Below are 12,240 nucleotides of genomic sequence, written 5' to 3' on the forward strand. Positions count from 1 at the left end.
GGGCTTTTAAATTTAACAACTGGCCCCAGCTCATGTCTGCTTCCTTGGCTCCTCCCCTGAATGCTCTGCCCCCCTTCTCCTCCCCCTCCCCTGCTTCCCACGAATCAGATGTTCACGCGGGAAGCCTGGGAGGGTTCAGAAACAAGCGGCAGCTTCACAAGATAAGCTGGGGTGGGGGGTGCGAGGAGGGCTCCAGAGAGGCATGGCGCAGCCCAGCCCAGTCCTGCTCCAGCTGAGCGGCTCCAGCCCAGTGCCCCGGCTCCGGCCAAGAGTCTTTGGCCCAGCCCCAGCTGAGCGGCTCCGGCCGAGCGCCCCGGCCCCAGCCGAATGGCTTCAGCCCAGCCCCAGCCGAGCACCCTGACTCCGGCCGAGCGGCTTCGGCCCAGACCCAGCCCAGCCCAGCACCCCCGGTTCGGCCTCCAGCACGGTAAGGGGGCAGGGAGCAGGGAGGGGGTGTTGGAAGAGGGCAGGAGAGTTCAGGGGGGTGGATAGGATCAGGGGGGGTCAGAGGGCAGGGAACGGGGATTGAATGGGGGCAAGGGTCCCGGGGGGGGCAGTCAGGAAGGAGCAGGGGTTGGATGGGGCGGTGGGGGGCAGTCAGGAGCAGAGGTTCCAGGGGCAGTCAGGGGACAGAGAGAAGGGGTACTTGGATGGGGCAGAAATCCTGGGGGGCCATCAGGAATGAGAGGAGGGGTTAGATGAGGCGGCAGGGGGCAGTCAGGGGACAGGGAGGGAGGTGGATGGGGCAGGGATCCCGGGGGGGGGGGGCATCAAGGAACGTGGGGACTTGAATGGGGCAGGAGTCCTGGGGGGCAGGGGGATGGCCACGACCTCCTCCTGGGGTGAGGAGGAGGGAACCGGTTGTTAATTTTTTGGCAGCTCATCACTGTTCACAGGTATAAACACACTTTAAAAATTCCTACACTGGTACTCTTAAAAAGGAGCCAGACTATCCTGTCAATTACACATGCACACTAGGTAGGACCCAAGTGCTAGAATTTGCATCAGCATTTACTCATTCATTTGTGTGCATGCAAGTGTAAACAGTGTTCAAGAGTGCACATACATATTTACACAGGCACAGTAATGTCAACAAGGAATTTTACACCCCCAGAAGTAGAGGCCTAGGCTGAAGCTTTTCACCTCGGAACTGACTTTGTTTTCATTCTTAAAGTAGGTGCAACAGCTCTGCTCTGGTATGAAGCCCCAGAAAGTATTATGCTGCTCATGTCACAATTACTATAGAAGTTTGCCGGAGCATGGATCGAGCCAGGAGTGGTCAGAGACTGTTAACATCTTTTTTAAAAGTATATTTCACTGGTATCCAAAGCTTGTAATACATTGTTGCCACATTTAATTGGTTCCTTCAATAAAGGGAGCAGAGTCCAAGGGCACTTGGACTGGTTACCTGCTGCACAACTGGGCTCAAGGAAAGGCAGCGGGAACTTATAAAGGGGAAGACAGCTGTAAGTGGGCTAGGCCGATACCTGCAGGGAATAAGAAGGTTCCTTCAGGGCCAAGAGTTAACAAGCATCAGAAAGGAAGCCTGTGGAGAAGGCCAAATTCCAGGGAAGAAGTGCCAAGAGAGCAGGAAGACAGACTCTCAGCGAGGAAGAGCTGTGCCCAGTTTGGGATTGGGATGAAATAAACAAATTTTTAAAGAAAGGATAGACCCTCAGGGAGGAGGGTGGGGGAGAATGCTAGGCAATAACAGATGAGCCAGCTTTCTGGTCACTGAGCTTCAATTAAACACTGCAGAACAGACCTTGTTAAGAAGAGCTGTACCTCCCTAATTGGGAGGCTGAGGAGAGCTGGAAGGCTAATTAAGCCATTAGCAAAAAAAACGAAGAAGTAGAGAGAGGGAGAGAGAGATTGATCTTCCCTGCTTGCCTCTGGGCCTGAAGGCTCCCACAGTCTGTGGGACTAAGGTGGAATGTTGTACAAGGGTGGTGGGAATCAACATTGTAAATAAACTGCTCCAGGTGTTTTATCAGCATGAAGGTCTCTCAGAGGTTTGTGGACTTGAGCAGAGGCAGGAGCGAGTGAGCCTGCCACATGTGGGGGCTTGTTTGGGATCTTAGCCAGCACAAGGGTTTGGTGGCCGGGATGATGGAGGAGACCCTGCAATGGCTGGTAAAACAGTAAGAAGAAATGCAGAAGACCCTGCAAAGATTTGAACAATCCCACCAACATAGAGAGGCAGGCTTTGCTTAACTGGCAGGCAGAGCAACAGAAAAGCTTGCAAGATTTCATAAGGGAACAAACCAATGTGCAGCAGTAGCTCCTACAGAAGTTGGTGAATCCCATGGTGGGGGATGGCGCCTGGACACAGGGCATAGGACTACATAAGATTAGCCCTGCAGATGACCCTGATGCATTCCTGGGCACTTTGGAGAGGATAGCTATGGTAGGGTTACCATATTTCAACAATCAAAAAAGAGGACGGGAGGAGCCCTGCCCCCGTCCTGTCCTAGCCCCGCCCCTGCCCCTTCCACTCCCTCCCACTTCCTGCCCCCTCAGAACCCCCAACCCTCCCCCCCACTCCTTGTCCCCTGACTGCCCCCTCCAGGGACCCCTGCCCCTAACTGCCCCCCAGGACTCCACCCCCTCCCTAAGTCTCCCTGCCTCTTGTCCCCTGACTGCCCCCTCCTGAGACCTTCCCCACATCCTAACTGGCCCCCTAGGACCCTACCCCCTACCTGTCCCCTGACTGCCCCAACCTTTATCCACACCCCCACCCCCTGACAGCCCCCCCCCCGAACTCCTGACCTATCTAAACCCCTCTGCTCCCTGTCCCCACCCTCCTGGGACCCCTGCTCCTAACTGCCCTCCAGAACCCTACCCCCTACCTAAGCCTCCCTATGCCTTGTCCCCTAACTGCCCCCTCCTGAGACCCCCCCACCTGTACCCTGACTGCCCAAAACCTTACACCCCCAACCCCCAGACAGCCCCCCCCCGAACTCCTGACCCATCCAACCCTCCCCCCCTGCTCCCTGTCTCTTGACTACCCCCGCCCAGAACCTCCCTGCCGCTTCTCTGACCCCCGGCCCCCTTACCGTGCTGCAGAGCAGCGCGCTCGGAAGCGGGGGAGGGGAGCAGGGTTGGAGCTCCAGACTGCCGGAGGCTGAGGCGAATGGCCAGCCGGCGATCTGCGAATGCAGAGAGGGAGGGGGAGGGGGACGGAGAGAGAGGAGGGGACTGGTCTCAAGTTTCAGGGGAGAGGAGGGGGGAAGTGAAGGAAGGGCTCTGGTTGCCGGAGCCCGTGTGAGTGGCACGATCCGGCCGGCTGCCCTGTAAGCCGCGCACGCTCTGCATGGGGGGGGGGGGGGGAAGTCCAGACATTGACAAATTCCCCCCGGACGCTATTTTTAACTCTAAAAAGCCGGACATGTCCGGGGGAATCCGGACGAATGGTAACCCTAAGCTATGGGTGCAGGTTGAGATAGGGCAACCCACCCTGTGGCTGGCTCCCTATCTGGCAGAGGAAGCCCAAGCAGCCTATATGGCTATGAGTGAGGAGCAGGCCAGGAATTCTGAGGTGATGAGGGCAGCCAGCCTGGATCAGGTGAGTCTGTCTACTGAGAAGTACCGCCAAAAGTTCTGATCCACAAGGTGGACTGGGGGTTTACAGGCCCAGGCATTCACCCAAGGCTTGATGGACTGGCCACCCGCTGGTTAAAACTAGACACCCAAACAGTGGGGAAAATAATGGATACTGTAGTGCTAGAACAGTTCCTTCAAGGCCTCCCTAAGAACCTCTAAGCATGGGTTAGACAGCATCCACCAGGTACAGCGGATGCAGCTGTGAAATTGACTGAGGAATACACAGAGGCAGACTCTTCTGGGAAAGAAGGACAACCAGTTAAGGGTCTAGAGCTTGGGAGGAAGACTGGAGAAACCACAGCAGGAAGGGGTGTGGAGAGCAAGAAGGAAGAACCCCAAGGAGTTCCGGCTGGGGCTCATCCCATTACATGTTATCAGGGCGCGTGACAGTGACACACAAAAAGGAACTGCCTGTATATGGACTGTGGTTTTGTTGAGTTTTGTGGCTGGGCGAGGACAAGGAGGAAACTCCAGAGGGGCTTTGTGGATACAGCCTCAGCTTGCTCCCTTGTCAAGTGGGAGCTGGCAAAGGCTCACTGGATGATTTCGGCAGCAACTATCCACATGGACACATTCTATGTTCATAAGAGAAAAAACTGAACCCATAGGAGAAACTGTATAAGCCCCTAGTCAACAGCACCCAAGTCAAGAGGAAAGAAGACTTCCCCAGGCAATTGAAGGTGGGGGGGATGGGAATTAAGGAAGCCCAAGCTCCTCAGTAGAGGTTGATGGAACCCCTGCAACACAACCCAAGGAGAAGAAACCCAGGCACAGTTTGGAGGGTTGGGAAAACCTGAGCCCCTAACTGGTCAGGAGGATAAAGGGAGTAACCTCAATCCTTTGCCAGATATAAATGGGGAGAATAAGGGGAGTATCCCTACGGTGCCCATGGTGTGAAGACTTGCAGGCTGAGATGGAGCTGGGGTGGGTCTCCTCCCCTCACAAAGTGATTTTTGTGGATGGAGAATGAGCAGATCCCACAAAGATGACCAGATGATCAGACTAGGGACAGGGAGAGACTCCTGCAGGGTGGCACCTCCACTAAGCGAGATGGAGCATGGGGAAAGAAAAATCTTACTGCTAGGTAAGCGGGGGGAGGTGTGTGACAGAGTGCTGGGCAATAACAGCTGAGCCAGCACTGTGGTTACTGCAGCTCCAATTAAACACTGCAGAACAAACATTGTTAAGAAGAGCTGTGCCTAATTGGGGGGTGGGGGGGGAGGGAGGAGGAAAGCTTAAAGACTAATTAAGTCATTAGGCAGAGGATACAAAAAGGCACAAAAAAGAAGTAGGAGGGGAGGAGCAGACAGAGAGAGAGAGAGTGATTAATTAATTAATTGATCTTCCCTGCTTGCCTCAGGAGGAGAAGATTACTTACCCTGTGCAGTAAGTGAGGTTCTTCAAGACGTGTGTCCCTATGGGTGCTCAACTTGTAGGTGTGGCAGTGCCCCCTGCACCTGGGATCGGACCGCACATGCGCACCTCCCCCCATCGTGCTGTGTGCTGGACATATATATAACGTTGTGCGGTCCAACCATCCCCAGTTCCCTCTCTGCCGCAACACATATGTTTTTGGCTCCAAAACAGAGGGGAGGAGGACGGGTAGTGGAGCACCCATAGGGAGACACATCTTGAAGAACTGAAGGCTCTCTAAGTCTGTAGGAGTAAGTCTGTATGGTTACAAGAATGGTGGGAATCAACATTGTAAGTAAACTGCACTGGGTGTTTTATCAGCACAAAGGTCTCTGAGTGGTTTGTGGACTTGAGCAGAGGCAGAAGCAGGGATAACCCATACCTGCTGATAGTGGGGGGGGGGCATAATTTAAAAGTTCGGCCACCCCTGGAACTGCTTGAGTCACGCCCACCCCCTTACCCTCAGTCTCCCCTTCCAGAAAGCAGCAACCTCTCCCTGCAGCACCCAGCTGTTGCTCCTGCCTCTCCCCGTGGGATGCAGCTTGCCGGCACGTGCCCGGCAGCTACCATGCAGCGAGGGGGCCCGGCCGTACCATGTGACTCAACGGGGCCAGCAAACCCTGGCAGAAATCTGGGAGGGGCACATGACCCCACATGGCCCTCCATGCATTGCCAGAGCAAGTGGGCCATGCCACAGAGGGGCTTGACCCTGCTGAAAATTGAGATGAAGTTTCAATTTGATTGATCTTTCAATTTTCTTTTGAAACACTTTGTGCAGAACTTAATAAAATGGACTCCAGAAAGGAGAACGGCTTGAATATCTGGACTGTGTGGACTTTTTAAGGGTGCCTTAAGGGTAAGGGAAATGGAGGCAGGACTCAGCAGAATCATACCGGGCACTGCAGAGAAGGCATGCTCTTTGACAGTTGACTATTATAACATTTAAAACTTTTTTTTTTTCAAAATTGCAGAGTGTACTAAGACAATGGCATTTAAATGTGACAGGCCCCATGCCATGTTCCAGTGGACTTCTGTGGTTGACAGAACATCTTAAATATAGCTCATGCTGGGAATTCACATGGGAGTGGAAGCAAGCATCAGAACAGAAATACAAACCACAGACTTAAAATGAAAACAGAGTAAGTATTAAATGAATAAATGTACTGAATGCCTGTCTCCTGGGGGCACTCAGTAAATATTGGTATAGTTGAGGGAACTTTGAGCAAAGAGTGGCATCTAGTCTTATATAAAGTCTCACAGAAGGATGGAAATGAGTTTACAATCTCAGGGATATACCTTTTTCTCCACAGCTGCAAGTATCTCTGATTAATTGCAATACTAGCTGTTAAAGTTTGTGGAGAGAATAGACCCTATTACAATCACACGACCAGTGTTACCAATGTCTTTTCTCTTCAAAAAATGGCTGATGCCACAGCAGTTAGTTTAGAAATGCCAGATGCAATTCAGTACTTTGGATCTAATAATGGAAGTTTTTGCCTGAGTAAAGACTTCAGGATTTGGCCCTTTATTGTCAAATATAAATCATATTTTATACAGTTATGCTTTACACAATGTGGGATGTTATAACACTTTGCTGAGCAAAGTATTTTCCTTCCAACTCTTTAAAGTGCCAAACTACAAAAAAAGATCTGCTGTCTTTCTTAGGTGACACCTCTTTTGAGCAAAGAGTTAGCTTATTCCTTGAAACCAAATACTCATAAATTCTAGACATATCTTAAAATTAAAATTTACACAAATTACTGTACATGAATTTATACAGAATATCACCAGGGAAAACAAAAAGTCAAAACCTATTTACCAGGCTGTTTTTATTACACATGAAAAGGCTAATCCAGCAACTTTGAACTTTAAATACAAATTGAATCAAACGGAGCCCATTCAGCCATGGCTTAATCTTTACTGCTCTTCAGACCAAACCACTTGCACTTCAATTTGTAAATTTCGCTAAGCCTCACTGCTACCATGTTGCTAACATCTCACCTCACTTTACCACACTTATGACAGCTACAAAAGTCTCTGAGTTATTACAACGCGTACACTTAACAATTTGTAAGCCCTGATCTTAGTTTGTTCATTCAAAGCTTTTAAACCTTGAGTTTTGTCCAGAAATTTGTATTTCAGCTCTGGACATCACTGAGACCCTCATTAATCTAAACATTTGCTGGACAAATGGAAGCAAAACAAGCTTTCAGCTACTTATAAAAAGTATTAGCAGGGATATAAGGGAAATGGAATTGAGAGTACAATCTCATTCTGAGATAAATGGTTCCTTTATAACATGACTAAGATCCACTGGTGGTACTGCCTGTTCTGCAAATGCTCAATGGAGAGAATGCTTTAGATTCAAGGGTAGAGACAGAAGAAAGAAAAAGAGAAGGAGAAAAATCAGGCAATCCATACAAAGCCTATGCTTGGGCATACAAAACCAAACACTGTTGAGAACTGTGGGCACAATTGATTTTTATTACCCAGATGATGCAGGTCTCTTTTAAATGCTGGATCCGAATGCTACATTAGTATGTGTACCCCGCTCAACAACTGTCAGGCTCATAGAATCATAGAATATTAGGGTTGGAAGAGACCTCAGGAGATCATCTAGTCCAACCCTCTGCTCAAAGCAGGACCAACACCAACTAAATCATCCCAGCCAAGGCTTTGTCAAGCCGGGCCTTAAAAACCTCTAAGGATGGAGATTCCACTACCTCCCTAGGTAACCCATTCCAGTGCTTCACCACCCTCCTAGTGAAATAATGTTTCCTAATATCCAACCTAGAGCCAATATCTACTTCTCTGTTAGTACAGAATCAAGTGCAGTGGGGTCCAATACTGACTGGGGCTTCCGGGCACTAAGGTAATACTAGGCAATAAATAATTAAGTTACTTTAAATGTCTTTCTCCACTAGTGATGTCAGTGGATTCTCTGAATCTTTTTGCCAGACTCTCTATTTAATAGGAAGTCAATATATAAACTGACACCAAAGCCTCCTGCTACTGAGGATGTTAGAGCTAGAGTAATCTAAAAGACAGTGGAAGGAACGAAAGCAGTATTTGATTTTAGGAAAGCTGGTGAGCGCGCTTAGAACCCTCCTTTGACAGAATGACATTCTTCATCTTAGTTGTAACAAGAGACACACAAAGCTGGAGTGGATGAGCCAAAGCAATCATGCTCTCACATGTCAATCACCCTTTCCAAGGTTTATGTTGGCCATGAGTCAGTACTTTGTTAGTCTGGGTAGCACCCAGACTCTTAGAAAAGCAATTTTGTTGATTCTCTGATGGACATTCTAATTTATGGATTGTTGCAAGGTTCAACAAAGAAGACATAGAAACCTCAAAGATTTCTTTGGCAAGCCACTTCGAGAGAGATATCAGAGGCTTATAATTTAACCACAGTATTCTTCAAACCTTAACAATAACACATTCCATGTATGCAGTGTCATTGTAGCCGTGTTGCTCCCAGGATTAAGAGGCAAAGTGGGTGAGGTAATATCTTTTATTGGACCAACTTCTGCTGATGAGAGAGACAAGCTTTCGAGTCCGCATCAAATATGTATTGTAGTTGTTTGATGACACTCTGTATGGGTTCCGGTGTGGGACGGTAGGTGACATCCAGGAGTGGGTGGTCAGAAAGGCTTTTATTTCTGTATAAAAGGGGGTGAGACATGTGACCCTGTAGTGAGGCCGTATTGGCAAACCGGGAAGTGGGCGGGCTTAGCCGCCCACTACTAAAGGCCCCTCCTCCTAGCGGGAGGGACCACTGGACCCAGTACCAAATGATTACGTGGGACAACTAATAAAAAAACAGGGAGCGAGGTGACGGTCAAAGGTTCAAAATCAGGGAACCAGATGGGGACACCGAGCAGAGAACCCCGGACAGCGCCCACTGCTCCTCGAAGGTGGCAAGGGAGCCAGCGGACGCTGCCCAGTGAAACTCCGCACGGAGACGTGAAACCAAAGAGGTGTGAAAGTAGGCCCCACAGTCGCAAAGCACCCCCTCGTCCAACATCTTCTCCCTGGTATTATAGATGGTGAGTTTGGCCAGGGCCAGGAAGAGGTTGACGAGGAGGTCTCGCGACTTAGTGGGGCCACGGACAGGGTGTGCATAAATAAACAAGTGCGGGGAAAAGTGTAGCCAGAACCTCAACAAGAGGTTCTGGAGAAGCCGGAAAAGGGGCTGCAGCCTGGCGCACTCAAGGTAAGCGTGCGCCAGGGTCTCCCTAATGCCACAAAATGGGCAGGCCTCAGGAATAGGGGTGAACCGCGCCAAGTACACGCCCGTGCTCACGGCCCCATGAAGGAGCCGCCAACCAATGTCCCCGGCGGGCCTTGGAACTAAGGTGGAATAAAGGCTGGCCCACCGGGGCTCCTCACCCTCCACAGGTAACAGATAGTCCCTCCACTTGGTGTCGGGGCGGGACACGAGGGTGAGGTGATGCAACGTGTGAAGCACGAGCGCGTACAGATAGTCCCTAGGCGCGGTTCGAAACTGGACCGGCTGCAAAGCGCGCAGCCGGCTCGGGTTATGGGAGCGGGAGAGCCGGGGGGGCTCATGGAACAGGGGCCCGAGAAAAAGGTCCGGAGGGCCCGGGGTGAGGGGTGGGCGGGGAACACCCTCCCGCAGGGCCCGCCACAGGAAGCTGAGAGCAGGAGGTGACAATGCAGCGCCCACCTCCTGGAGTACACGCAGAGGGGTCGCGAGGGTGGAGAGCCCCATGCGCCGACCAAGCGCGCGGGGATCCACCCAGTCCCCTCTGGTGTAGTCCAGGAGGTCTCCGACCCTGGTGGTTTCCGCCAGGACCAACCTCTGGCTCACCGAGGGCGACTCCGCCACCTGCACACGAAGATCGGGATTGTGCAGCAGGGGCTCCGCGAGGAGATCCGCGCCCTCGGTGGCCACAATGGACCTGGTCGCCGAGAAAAGCTTCCAGGTCCGGAGAAGGTCCTGGTAGAAGACCGGCAGCTCCGAGAGGTCTCGCGGAAGACCTCTCGGATGAAGAAAAAGGAGCTGCCGGTCGTATCGGAGCCCTCGGAGGCGGCGGAGGAAGGCGTGCGCTAACGTGCTCCATGCCGGACTACCTTCACCATAAAGGAGCCTCTGCAGGGCCTGGAGGCGGAAGACATGGACCTGGCTACGAAGGCAGACCAGGCCCTGTCCCCCCTCCTCCAGGGGAAGACTCAGAACCCCCGCAGAGACCCAGTGCAGTCCAGGCCAGAAGAACTCCAGGGCTATCCTCTGGAGCCTGGCCAGGAGTCCCGGGGTCGGGCTCAGGGTGTTGAGCCGGTGCCAGAGCATGGACAGGACAAGCTGGTTCAGCACCAGCGCCCTCCCCCGCAGGGAGAGACACCGGAGCAGTCCCGTCCATCTCCGCAACCGCTCACGCACCCTGGCCTCCAAATCTAGCCAGTTCTCCGGCGGAGAGGGATGCGTGGCGGAAAGATAAACGCCCAGATAGAGCAGCGGGCCCGCGCTCCACCGAATGGCTTGAAGCGCGGGTGGGAGGGAGCCCGCCTGCCAACCGTCCCCGACCACCAGGCCAGAGCTCTTGGCCCAGTTGACCCGGGCGGAGGAGGCGGTCGAATAAACGGCCTGGCAGGCCTCCACCCGCACCAGATCCTCAGGGTCCTGGACCACGAGGAGCACGTCGTCGGCGTACGCCGACAGGACCAGCCGCAGCTCCAGCTCCCGGAGCACCAACCCTGCTAACCTCCGGCGGAGGAGGCAGAGGAAGGGCTCGATCGCCAGAGCGTACAGCTGGCCCAAGAGGGGGCACCCCTGCCGTACTCCCCGCCCAAAGCTGACCGGCTCGGTCAGGGTCCAGTTGAGCCTGACCAGACACTCCGCCTCAGCGTACAGCACCTGGAGAAAGCCCACAAACTGGGGCCCGAAGCCGAATGCCCGCAGAGTGCCCAGGAGGTACCCGTGGTCCATCCTGTCGAACGCCTTCTCCTGGTCCAGAGACAGGAGGGCGAACGACAGACCATCCCTACGTCCCAGCTCCAATAGGTCCCGGACCAAGTACAGGTTGTTAAAGATGCTCCGGCCCGGGACGGCGCAGGTCTGGTCGGGGTGGACCACGTCCGCCAGCACGGACCCCAGCCGCAGCGAGATGGCCTTCGCTACGACCTTATAGTCCGTGCTGAGGAGCGAGATGGGACGCCAGTTTCGTAAATCGCGGAGGTCCCCCTTCTTCGGCAACAGGGCGAGCACTGCTCGCCTGCACGAGAGAGGGAGGACCCCGCTCTGCAAGGACTCGGCCCAGACGGTGACGAGGTCTGGGCCGAGGACGTCCCAGAACACGCGGTAAAACTCCACGGTCAGCCCGTCCATGCCTGGAGATTTGTTAGTGGGCATGAGCCGGAGGGCCGCCGAGAACTCAGCCAGAGAAAGAGGCAGCTCCAGCCGGTCTCGGCCGCCCGCGCTGACCGTCGGGAGCTCGGTCCAGAGCACCCTGCAGGCCTCGGCGTCGGTCGGATCTGGGGAGAAAAGAGCGGCGTAGAAGGCCCTGGCCCTGCCACGCATCTCCTCCGGATCCGTGAGGGGGGCGCCATCCTCCGCCAGGAGGCAGGTGACATGCTGTTTGGCCCCCCTCCGTTTCTCCAGAGCGTAGAAGAAGCGGGAGCCGCGATCCATCTCCCGAAGGAGACGGATGCGGGATCGAACAAACGCGCCCCGGGCCCGGTGGTCTTCCAGGGCCCGGAGCTCCTCCCGCTTCTCCCGGTACGCCGCGCGGAGGGGTGGATCCTCGGGGCCGGAGGCCAGACGCCTCTCCAGCTCCAAAACCTCCCGCTCCAACTGCCCCAACAACGCATCCCGCCGCCGGCTGGCGCCCCGGGTGTAGTTCCGGCAGAAGAGCCGCGCGCGGACCTTCCCCACATCCCACCACCGCCGCGCCGAGGGAAAGGCGCGTCGCTGCCCCCGCCAGGCCAGCCAGAACTCCCGGAAGGATGCCACGAAGCCCACGTCCTCCAGCAAACTATTATTAAAATGCCAATAGGCCGGCCCCGGCCGCTCGGAACTGAGAGAGGCCGTCACGGTCACCAGGTGGTGATCTGAGAACGGGGCCGGCCGAACGCTGGAGGCATGGGCCCGCGCCAGATGAAAACGGGACAGATAAATGCGGTCCAACCGGGAGTGGCGCGACCGGTCGTCCTCCACCCGGACATAGGTGAAGGTGGTGTCGTCGTCCGGGTGGTGGTCGCGCC

The 12,240-nt window shown here is 54.0% G+C and overlaps 1 protein-coding gene across 9 annotated transcripts in view; it reads right to left on the minus strand.

Annotated features, from left to right (window-relative positions):
* The window catches only part of SLC26A7 (solute carrier family 26 member 7), a 196,338-nt gene that overhangs the window by 64,709 nt on the left and 119,389 nt on the right, over positions 1–12,240 (minus strand). The gene's annotated exons all lie outside the window — the stretch shown is intronic.

Source organism: Malaclemys terrapin, chromosome 2 (genome assembly GCF_027887155.1).
Source record: "Malaclemys terrapin pileata isolate rMalTer1 chromosome 2, rMalTer1.hap1, whole genome shotgun sequence".
Classification (NCBI taxonomy): Eukaryota; Metazoa; Chordata; order Testudines; family Emydidae; genus Malaclemys; species Malaclemys terrapin.